Genomic DNA, 10,516 nt, shown 5'->3' on the forward strand with positions numbered 1-10,516 from the left:
TATGCAACATCAGCACATGACTTCATCGCAGGGGGTGGGTAGGGGTGGTTTTGTTCAGCAGTTGTCTCGTATGGCACCAGATTTTCTCCCCTTGATGCAAGAATGAATTTGAGACCTTGTCTCCTCCCTCTCTTCCCGGGGTTGAGAAGTCCCCAGGGGTGGGGCAGTGTTGTGTTTCTCGACCTCACCAGAACATTTCACAAAGCTCTCCTCCATTTTCATCCACTGAATTAACACGATGGTATAACACGATAACACATCTAATGATTGGTTCTGCCTTCTCTCTCATCATATGGTTCCAGTTCTCAATCTTTCCGGTCACTTCATAAACAAAACAAAGCCCCAGAGTTACAAATCCTAGCGCTCACCAGGACCCACATTCTGTCATCACATTGTGTCCTCTTCTCAGCCTGCACCCCTGTGCTCTGCCCTGCAGCCTTGCACTCTGCCCTGCACCCCTGCGCTCTGCCCTGCACCCCTGAGCTCTGCCTTTTCTCCCTGTCTCTCACTGTTAGAAAGCTCTTTGTCCCCCTTTGCTGGGATTGTCAAAACTGCCTCCTCTCTGTTGTTGTGGCTTTGTCCCTTTCTGGTCTGTTGACAATGTGGCAGCTTCTGTGACCCTTTAAAACTTTAACAAGACAGTCCCATTCCTGTACTCACATCATGCAGATAGCTCAACATCACACAGAGAATGAGTGTTTTTATCTATCTATCTAATCTATCTATCTATCTATCTATCTATCTATCTATCTATCTATCTATCTATCTATTTCTTTATATACCTGTATGCCAGAAGAGGGCACCATATCTCATTACAGATGAACGTGAGCCACTCTGTGGTTGCTGGGAATTGAACTCAGAACCTTTGCGTTTTTACCAGGACATGCGCCGCACCACCTCACCCTCCGTGTGCTTCCTCTCTGCTGGCCGCTGAGCGGAACCACTATCCCGGCTTTTGCTTCCCCAGGGCCTTTGCACCTGCTGTGGCTCTTTTGCAGTTACACAACACTCCTACACACTTAACTACAGCCTTTCTTTAAACACCTCCCCAGAGAAGGTCTTGCAGGTTGCCTGCCGCGTTCCAACTCCCACTCTACTCTTCCTGCTTGCTGCTTTTCATTTTTTCTTCATTTATCATTACTTCCTCTGATCTGTGCCCATTCAGAGACATCGGCAGGAACAATACATGGTATCGGCTGACATTTAGGTAAGAATAGAGTCATTAGACATACAATATTTCCAAAGAGTCACCAAGGACTCTTCGTGTCTGGACCAAACAGCCTGTGAACCATAATTTAGAGTGCAGGTGGGTGTGGCTGGCAAGGTGGGATACTGGAAAAGCAAAATCCCGTATGCTCCAAGCAGAAGGGAAGCCATGTGTCTGTGCTTGATGGAAATCATAAATGTTTAACCACTTTTTGGAGACAGTCTTGCTCTTTAGCCCAGGCTAGCCTCAAACTCATAATCCTCCTGCCCCAGCTTCTTGAGTGCAGGCGCTGGGATCACAAGATGTGCATCCATGCCTATATCTACCTCACTTTTATAAGCAGATAAAAACGGCTCCCTGTGCTGTTTGCCTCAGGGAGCTGCAGTGGGATAATGTGCCCTCTCCTCTGTCTCTAGATGTCAAGACTCTGTGAGCCTGTGGAGCACAGAGGATCATCAGGACTAACATATTACACTAACATTCTCATCAGACTGATGGCATCCAACATGTCTGTCTTTGAGACAAGGTGAATGTACTCTCACAGTGAACAGCAGAGGTAAAGCCATGCTCATAACGGTCTGACTGTGTAGCAATGTGGTGAGGGCTACCGAAGGATAAACCCGTGTCTCTGATGGTGACTTTCAGGGACTGAATACTTTATCATCATGAACAGGAACAGTCAGCATTTGGGGTTCTGAAAGGTATAACCTCCCTAGAAAGGCTTTCCTGCTTTTGTATTTTCTATAATATTTCTATTTTTCTTGATACTTCTCCTACTATAGAAAGGCCTTTATTTGATATTATAGCTTTAATAATAATAATAATAATAATAATAATAATAATAATAATTTATATACATTTACACAAGTAAATAAATTATAATAAAACTGCATATAAATATCAGAAGCTGGTATCCCTCTGAGTTAAGGGATCTCCTTAAACCCTGTCATCTTGGTCCTCATGACTAGGGGATCTACATGAAGGGGTACCTTTGACACTAACCCACCAACATGGCAGATTTTATTTTCATGTTTGTGGTGATTATATTAAGGGAGTCTTTTTGGTTAAGCACTAGTTGAGGAATGGAGGTCAGGTGAAATGAGGCGAGAGGCACCCACTGCACTTGGCTAGAAAGGATTCAAGGCAGCTTGCACAAGAGCCAGACTGGAGAAGAGGCCGGAAGGGAGCAGGTGAGAGGCTGAAGACTGGAGAAGAGGCCGGAAGGGAGCAGGTGAGAGGGTGAAGGAGGGGTGGGAAGATCTTGACTTAGGAGACTTTCATATGGAAAAGAATAGAGACATAAAGTAATAATGGCCACACGACAATAGATGAGTAAAGAAATGCTCTTCAGAACTGAGAGGTAACAGATGGGCATGGCAGCAGCTGGGGATGATCCGAAAAATGGATGCAGGAGAGATAGGAAAATTGGGTTTTGACAGGACTAAAGAGACTTCTTTCTCGGTCTCAGGAGGAAAACAGAGTGCAGGGGACAGAGTAAGGGTGGGAAGAGGAAAGAGTTCTGCTTGGTTCCATTTTCTCAAGCGAATGACAAGCAAGCTCCTGGGGAACTCACTGTAACTATTCTGTGAATGGTTATCGGCCCCATTGTAATCTATGGGCCCCATTGTCATCTATGGGGAACCCAGCTCACTTCCTGGCTCAGAAACCTGGGATGCTGATGATTCCCTGATCTATACTCAATCCCTTCACCTTTATTGCCATCTAGTTTCACAACTGACAAGATAGCATTCATTATAAATCAAAACATATTGATCGAGAGACAAAATTTCGGTGTTCATCGTGGGCTGTAATGGCAACGTGTTGGGTTTCTGTTTAGTCTGCATATGTGAAAACAAACTCCTGTGTGACCTGCAAAGTTCCTCAGTAAAATGAGAGTGTATGGCACAGCCTATAAGCCATCTGAGTCAAGCGAAGGTTCACCATTTGCTTTTTGCCGAGCAGGGCTTCGGTTCCGCTGTAGCCAAGTGAAGATGTCAGACTGTGGTTACGGATTCTCTGCACACTGAAGAGTCCTCTGTCCAGGCTGTTCTTGGAAACAGCCACATCAAAGCTGCCTGCCTTCCTTTCAGGCACATATTGCTTCACTATTTAATTAAGCTGCATTGGATGTCTGACCATAATATACTCAGACATTTAAAGTGTTACTTTCACTTTCAAAGAGATACTGAAAGTTCTGGCCACCAGTGAGGTATCTCTGAAAATCCTGACACATTTTTGTGTCTACTGTTTTTTCAATTGTGATTTCCTTGGAGTTCTTTGGCATATGCTTATCTGATGTATGACATTGAGTGCAGATCACCATAATGCAGAGCACAGGGCTGACCAAGTGCTTCCTCAATCAATCAAAGTTAAGTAAAAAGACACAGGCACAAAAATCATAGCCAACGGCAGCAATGTCATAGGCCTGCATAGGACATGTAGAGAGTCTAAAACTATTTAGGAATGTACCCTACAAATTTTAAAACCGTTTTAAAGCAGATTGTCAAACCACAAATACTAAGGACCTTAACCGACATCATTTTGTTAGCAGCCCTTTCTCCTTGGCTCTTCTCTGTGTGGAAGTAAACAGCCTTGGCCTACCTTCCCCAGCAATTCTTTTAGAATGCTTCATTTGGAGTTGGTATTTCTGTCAAAACCCACCAATGCAAGCCACTAAAAATTAATGAGTATTTCTCAAGTCCTGGTGGGGTCACAGGAAAAATGAGGTCTCTGGGTGGAGATGACCTCAGCCCATGGCCACCTCACAGCCTGCCGTAGTCTAGGTGAGGACGGCCTCAGCACATGCGAGCGAGCGAGCCTCATGGCTGCCCCCTCCCCGCGGGCGAGTTTCTGTCAGAGGATGGGTCTTAACGTTCTGCTTTCTCCCACTCGTGCTTAATTGCTCCTGAGTGTTGGAGTGCCTGGCTTCCGGCCTCCGATCTGTTTCTTCAGCTTCCAGGTGGCGCAGAGCTATTTTTTCCTCCCTCTCTTACAAACCGGAAGCAGAGGTTCCCTCTCGTGCAGTTCTTTGGTCCGGAGTCTCCATCTGTTTCTCACTACTCCACTGAAATTATCCCCAATAACATGCCAAACCCAATCGATATTTTCTAGTTTTTACCTGACAAGGAAGGAAATCACTCAACACGCCACTTTCGAGTTCAGAGAAGTTAGGCATTGAGGAAGAGGAGCTTCAGAAAGAGCTTCCGCATCCTTACGTGGTTTGAGAGAGCCTTGCCTTCAGTGCGGGGCTGTGCATGGCGGGGGGCATGTTTGTAACATGTCTGAAGTGGGCCGCTGTCTCAGTTAGTGTTTCTATTGCTGTGAAGGGAAACCACGACCCGGCAACTCTTAGCAAGGAAAGTATTTCATTGTGGCAGCTCATTCACAGTCCAGAGGTTCAGGCCATCAGCAGTGCGCAGAGACACGGTGCTGGAGGAGTAGCTGAGAGTTCCACAGCTAACAGGCAACAGGAAGTGGTCTCCTTCACTGGGCAATAGCTTGAGCATGTAAGAGACCTCGGAGCCCACCTCACTCAGTGACACACTTCCTCCAACAAGACCACACCTACTCCAACAAGGCCACCCCTCCAAATAGTGCCACTGCGTTTGGAGGCCATTTTTGTTTTTGTTTTTGTTTTTTAAACCACTACTGCTGTGTTGGTATTTTCTTTTCTTTCCCTTTTGGGGTGGTGGTGGTTGTGGGTGATTTGCTGTGTAGCCCAGGCTTGATCTCAGTCATTAGCTTCTGATACTTTCCATCTCAAAGCAAGCAACGGGAAGTTAACATTTTTCTGCTTTGCATATGAGAAAAAAATCACCCCTGTTTACCATAAGCAAGGGAGCAAAGGCCATGGTGGGGTTGAATCTGGTCACCTGCCTGTTTTACAAGGGACACAGGCTCTAGGGACTCCGTGGTTTGGAGTTGGGGAAAGCCCTCAACCTCCCTCTTTAGGCAGACAGGACCTGAATACACAAAGAGCGGCTGGGTCCTTCAAGCCAGACTCCAGGGTGGCTTCCTTCCATCCTGACAAGGCCACGATCTTCACCTCCCAGGCCCTCAGCTCACGCGTCTGTAAGATGGAGGTGACAGGAGTGGCTTACCTGTGCTAAACAACAGTCGACATAAACTTTGGAGAAAAGGCCTGAGTATCCAGTAAATACCCATATTTAGCCTGCGTGCCTTGGCAGCAGGAAAGCCATGGTTGGAGGGAAAGACACACTCGTCGGGTGTTATTAGCATCACTACTGGCTTGAAGCTTAATAGTACATCCTACCTTTGAGTGTCAGAAGACGGTGAGGAAGTGAGATTGGAAATAACTGTGGGGAGGGTGGGGCCACAGGAGGCAATGACCCAGCACACAGGGCAGACAAGTCTCCTCTACTCAACACGCTTGCACCCATCAATGTTTTAAGTCAGGGGAGCTAAGGGGAATATTTGCATATACATAATGCAAAAACCAGGGATGGCGCCCCCATCTAAACAGAAAATGCATTTGTTTCGTCCACAGTTTCTACGCTCAGTCTGAAGGTACTCATGTGCTGTCTGTCACACAAGGCCTGCGTGGAATTTTCCACTCCTCACTGGTGTCATGCTTACGTCAATGAGTTGTTGTTGTTGTTTTTTTTTGGGGGGGGGGGAGATTACAGATTCTCAACCATTACAATAATAGACACAAGAAATTCAGCTTGCATCTGCCTTCTGACTGTAATAGGATGCTTGTAAGTAGCTTAATCATAATTCCGAGTAGTTGGGGAAAGAGAAACTCAGGCATGAACCTCACAGAGCTTCTGGGTGCCCGCGTTCTCTACTGAGTAATTCACCAGCTGACATTGAGGGTTGCACACTAACAGCTAGTTGTTAAAGACTGAAAAAGCCGTCCCTTTTCCCTGTAGTTTCTACAGGTTATGGGTAGCTGTTTTTAAAAACCACTTTTCTTGGGCTGGAGATCTGGTCCTGGGGTTAAGAGAGCTGATCTCCCAGTGGACCCATTCAGCGGCTCACACCCACCTGTAACTCAAGCTTTAAAGCACATGACACCCTCTCCTGGCCTTCGGGGGACCTGCTCACACCTGGAGACACACAGACTCGTGTGTTTCAGAAAAGCGTGTGGCTGTCTGTTAGACAAGGAGCTAGATTGTCATCGTGTTAGCTGTTGCTTTTTCCGTAGCCACGGAAGTGACTATAGAAAGTTCTGGCTGTGAGTTCTCTTCAACACTCTTGTACTAACTGAGAATCTTTTCAGGCCAGCACAGGGGCCATTCTCGGGTCCCTTGAAGCCCTTTAGGGTGACATCTCATTTTCTCTGGCTTGTGCAGTTTATGTCTCGACCAGGGGTCTGTTGGTTTCTTTTTCAGCTCGGGGTCTCTGCTGCCCTCTGGTGTCTCTGTGTGGCTCTGCAGGTTCTTCTCTTGCTAAAGGCATCCAAATAAGGCCAAGTAAAATGACATATGCCAGTCCTTTGAGAGCCCCTGCAAGTCAGAATGCCAGATGCATTCTGGTTAGGAGTTTGCATTATACTGAATTTATTATCAGAAGAAACCTTAGAGACCAAAAAAGAAAAGAAAAGGTGAATGAACAATATCAGAATGCAGTCTCCTCCTTCTATTCCCCAAGGAAGACTGAACCAGGCTCCTCTCACTTGCTCCAAGATGAATTGGCCTCCTTAGTGCTGAGCATTCTCTGCTCCCACTGCTTTGCTCTCAGTTCTCCCTGCCAGCCTCCCTCTCCCTGATCCCTCTGCCCTCACACCCACACCCACCCCCACCCACCCCCGTCCCACAGCAGAACTCTAACAAGTAGACAACAGTGGCCTGAGTGGACAAGACAGACAGGGTCACCTTATGGAAATCTGGGAATCCTTATGGAAAGCCAGAATAAAGCACACTGAGCTACCGTCCACACGCTAGGGAGAGGGGACCCTCCGGAAAAGTGAAATGATGCCTAAGTTTCCCACGTAGCTTTGTAGTGCTTAAGCTCACCTTGGGCACTGCAGTTGCGTGACTGGTTTCTGAGATTTCAGAAACTCCGTGCCTTTTGCCCATGTCTTGTCTCTGAGCCGGTGTCTCTGCAGAGAGTGGGGGTCAGAGTTCTACCTGGAGTTTTGCCCGCACGCTGTTAATGAGAAATTCAATGTAGCTGTCATTCTTTTTGTCCATTGAGTAAGCTTGTGGGTTTGCTTGCCTCTGGCTCCCTTTGCATGTTTTCCCTCTTCCCTGTATTCTGAATGTGATGTCATGAAGCGGACTTCTGAGTACTTCTCCTTGGTGTTCTGAGTACTTCTTGCTGCTGTAGTTTGAATCTGAAATGCTCTCCCACGGGCTAACGATTTGAACACCTTTTCCCCGATGGGGTCACTATCGTACAGATTCTGAGCCTTGAGGACATGGGGCCTGACTGATGAAACCAGGTTTCTGGTGGGCAACTCTTCAAAAATTACTCCAGTCTCTGCTTCCTGTGTGAGCCACGTGAAGACCAGACTTCACCCGCTATAAAGCCGGAAGCCAAAACAAAACCCTCCTTCCCTGAATTTGTGCATTCTGATTCAGTCATGTTGACCCAAAGAGTACCACACCGAGGCTCCTGCAGCTGGGCTTTGATGTCAGTGATATCAGGATTGGCAGATGCTGTGTCTCCTCGGCCCTTTCCCCTTCTTCTCCCTCCCCTGTTCCAACGGCCCAGGTGTTGGCTCTTTTTGTGATCGTCCACCATTCTTAAATGTTTTGCTTTTCCTTTTAGCTCTTTCCAGTTTTGTTACCACCTACTGAATTACCCTTAGGCTTGCCGCAGACTCTTTAGCTGTGTTCATTCTGAAGTATTCTTTATTCTGTCATGAGCTTTCTCCCTAGTCTTTCCTCTTTATCCTTTCTAATATTTCCTATATCTGTATTTCTATTTCCCATCTCCTCTCAAATACCGACCACTTCTTCCACTAGAGCAGTGGTTCTCAACTGTGGTTTGAAACCCCTTTGGTGGTTCAACAACCCTTTCACAGGGGTCTCCTGAGACCATCAGAAAACATGGATATTTACACTACGATTCATAGCAGTAGCAAAATTACAGTTATGAAGTAGCAACTAAAATAATTTTATGGTTGGAGGAGCTGCATTAAAGGGTCACAGCATCAGGAAGACTGAGGACCACCGCCCTAGAGTCTCTAGCCATTACAATCTTTATTTGGATTCCCAGTCTGATCATTCCAGAGCCTCTGCCTTCCTCACTTAGATGCTCAAGTTTTCTCTTCGATGTTTTTGCCTCTGGAGTTTTCCAATGTAAATCTTGCTGAAAGAAAGATATGTTGGTTGAGGTAATAGGGGATGAAGTCTTTAGTGTGGGTTCCGTGTTAGTCTGGCTAGCAGCTGAGTGTGTTTAATGATCACTGTGGATGTGGGGCCAGAGGATTCCATTACTTTACCATCTTCTCTGGTGTCTAGATTTCCCTAAAAACTCCTTAAGAGACCTCGTGGGCTAGAGAAATGGCTCACTGGGAAAGAACACATAGTGTGCAAGCAGAGGACATGAGTTTGAATCTCTCACACCTACATAATACCAGCACTGTGGGGGTGGGTGGGCACAGGATCACTGAGCCCTCTGGCTCCCACTTCACCCAAAGGTCAGTGAAGGACCCATAGTTGAAATGGGAAAGCCAAAGGGGCTGGTGTGGCCTAATTGTCCTTCCATCATGTAAACAATAAGAGCCCCCAAGAAAACCACAGCAATGGAAAAGGTTGTCCTGTACTTCAGTCTTCTGGAACAATCTCTCCTTGTGACTTCCTTGACTTATGGACTATTTATAAATTCTCATTAATTGATTGTGGTCAGTGACAGTGTCTCATCACTCTGATCTGGTTAAATGTCACCATCCAGGTACATTGTATTTGCCCAGTGACCTTCGTTCCTTTCCCTCTCTTTTCCTTGGCTTCCTTAGATTATTTGAATATTCATAGTAATTCCATTTTCTGCTTCTGTCAATACTTCATTATTACCATAGACTTCACATATATATTAAAAATATATAGTGACTTTAACAGCCAATTGTCATTTTTAAAAGATTTATTTTTATTTTTATTTGTATGTTTTTACTGCATCAATGTCTGTGCACCATGTATGTGCAATGCCCCCACAGAGGCCGGAAGAGGGCATGAGATCCTCAGGAACTGGAGTTATAGATGATTGTCAGCTGCCTTGTGAGAGCTGGGAACTAAACCCCCAGGTCCTCTGGAAAAGCAACAAGTGTTCTTAACTACTGAGCCATCTCTCCAGCCTCCCAATTATCATTTAAAGGATTCTTGTGGTGGTTTGAATGAGAATGGCCCCCACAGGCTCATATATTTGAATGCTTGATCATCAGAAAGTAGCACTTCTTTCAAAGGATTAGGAGGTATTTCTTTGTTGGAGTAGGCGTGGCCTTGTTGGAGGAAGAGTGTCATTGGTGGTGGGCTTTGAGGTTTCAAAAGCCCAAGCAGGGCCCAGTGGTTTACTGTCTCTTCCAGCTTCCTGGGGATCCAGATGTAGAACTCGCAGCTACTTCTCCAGCACCATGTTTGCATCCATGCTTCTTACCATGATAATGGACCAAACCTCTGAAACTGTAAGCCAGCTCCAATAAAATACCTTCTTTTATAAGAGTTGCTGTGGTCATGGTGTCTCTTCATAGCAATAGAACATGGACTAAGACAACTCTAAACACACACACACACACACACACACACACACACACACACACACACAACAGATTTATCACATGATTGCCATTTCTAGAGCTCTCTTTTCTTTCTATAAGTTCATTACTTCATTTAGTCTTTTTACCCTCTGCCCAAAACCTATGTGTTTTGACCTCTTGTAGTGCTCATCTCTGATGAATGCTCTCAGCTTCTATGTGTTGTAAATGCATTTCTTCCCTTTCACTTTTAAAAATAATTTTACCAAGTATAGATTTTTAAACTGACTCTCTATATAATTATATTAGGAATGCCATACCACTGTATTGGTGTGGAGTGTTAATGGGCAGATATACAATGTAATGCACAATGTAATGTTTGAATGAGAATGATGCCCCTCCCCCACAGAGGCTCATGTATCTGAATACTTGGTCCTCAGTTGGTGAAACTGGAAGGATTTGGAGGTGTGGCCTTGGAGAAGGTGTATCACCCAGGAGTGGACTTTGAGGTTTCCAAAGACTTGCACAATCCTCTCTCTCTCTCTCTCTCTCTCTCTCTCTCTCTCTCTCTCTCTCTCTCTCCTTCATGGATGTTGTCTTGCCAAATAATCTCTCAGCTACTGATCCAATACAATGCCTGCCTCACTGCTGCC

Source organism: Peromyscus maniculatus, chromosome 9 (assembly GCF_049852395.1).
Source record: "Peromyscus maniculatus bairdii isolate BWxNUB_F1_BW_parent chromosome 9, HU_Pman_BW_mat_3.1, whole genome shotgun sequence".
In the NCBI taxonomy this organism is placed as follows: domain Eukaryota; kingdom Metazoa; phylum Chordata; class Mammalia; order Rodentia; family Cricetidae; genus Peromyscus; species Peromyscus maniculatus.